Raw genomic sequence first — 1,231 nt, forward strand, 5'->3', positions numbered from 1 at the left:
TGAAGCAGTCACTTGGGAGTCTCCCAAGGTCCGTCCGCTCCTAAGCTCAATCCTATTGCAATGCTCCATAGGATTCACATCAGGTTTTCCTGGAAGTTGTCCCGGTGCTCTGGATGATGAGGCAGCTAGTTGGGCAATTTGACTATCCTGAATCTTTTGATGCTTTTCAGAATTATCCATTCTCTGAATGAGCTTTGCTATATCTTGCTTCATTTCATTCTGAGTTGAGATAATTTCTTCAAGCATCTTTTCAACATTTGACTTTGGTAAGCCTTGAGAAGATAGATGTTGAAAATTTTGTTGCCCAGCTTGAAAATTTGGTCTTGCCCCCATAGATGGTCCTTGATCTTGATTATTTCTGTAAGAAAAATTTGGATGACTCTTCCATCCAGGGTTATAAGTATTTGAGTATGGGTTGTTCTGCCTTTGATTGTAACTCATGATTGCATCACATTGTTCAAGTTGATTGATTTGTGCAGTGATAGCTCCCAATGGACATGAGTCATTTGAATGCTCTGAACTCCCACATACTTCACAAGATGTACTAATAGCATTGACCATATTAGCACTAGTCCCCATATTCTCAAATTTCTTTGTAAGAGCGTCCAATTTTGCAGACAAAAGAGTGACTGCATCTACATCAAACTTCCCTGATGCTTTAATTGTTGGGTTTACAGAGGAATAGCCACCACTTCTTTCATTTGCCCATTGATGATGATTTTGTGCTACACTTTCAATGATTTCTTCGGCTTCATCTAAGCTTTTGTTCATAAGTGCCCCTCCAGCAGCTGAATCAAGGGACACTTTGGTATGATAATTGATACCATTGTAAAAAGTGTGCAACACTAACCATCTTTCCAACCCATGATGTGGGCATTGTCTGAGCATACTATTATATCTATCCCATGCTTCAAAAAGAGATTCTGAGTCAGTTTGCTTGAAGCTTGCAATTAAATTCCTCATATGAGCTGTTTTGCTTGGTGGATAGAACTTATCAAGAAACTATTGCTCACACTGCTCCCAAGTGGTGATGCTATTAGGGGCCAAAGAATTCAGCCATTGCTTTGCCCTATCTCTTAAAGAAAACCCAAATAATAATAATCTAACTGCATCTGAAGGAACTCCATTCATTTTCATGGTACCACATATTTCATAAAAGACCTCTAAGTGTTGATTAGGGTCCTCATGAGGTCCTCCACCAAATTGGTTCTGCTGCACCATAGATATAATT

General features: G+C 39.3%; 1 non-coding gene across 1 annotated transcript; it reads left to right on the forward strand.

Annotated features, from left to right (window-relative positions):
* Positions 1-859: 859 nt before the first annotated feature.
* On the forward strand, positions 860-965 carry LOC122054464. Its single transcript, XR_006132772.1, has one exon. It is a non-coding gene; the product is annotated as a small nucleolar RNA R71 (small nucleolar RNA).
* Positions 966-1,231: the final 266 nt, after the last annotated feature.

This window comes from Zingiber officinale, chromosome 3A (assembly GCF_018446385.1).
Source record: "Zingiber officinale cultivar Zhangliang chromosome 3A, Zo_v1.1, whole genome shotgun sequence".
Taxonomy (NCBI): Eukaryota; Viridiplantae; Streptophyta; class Magnoliopsida; order Zingiberales; family Zingiberaceae; genus Zingiber; species Zingiber officinale.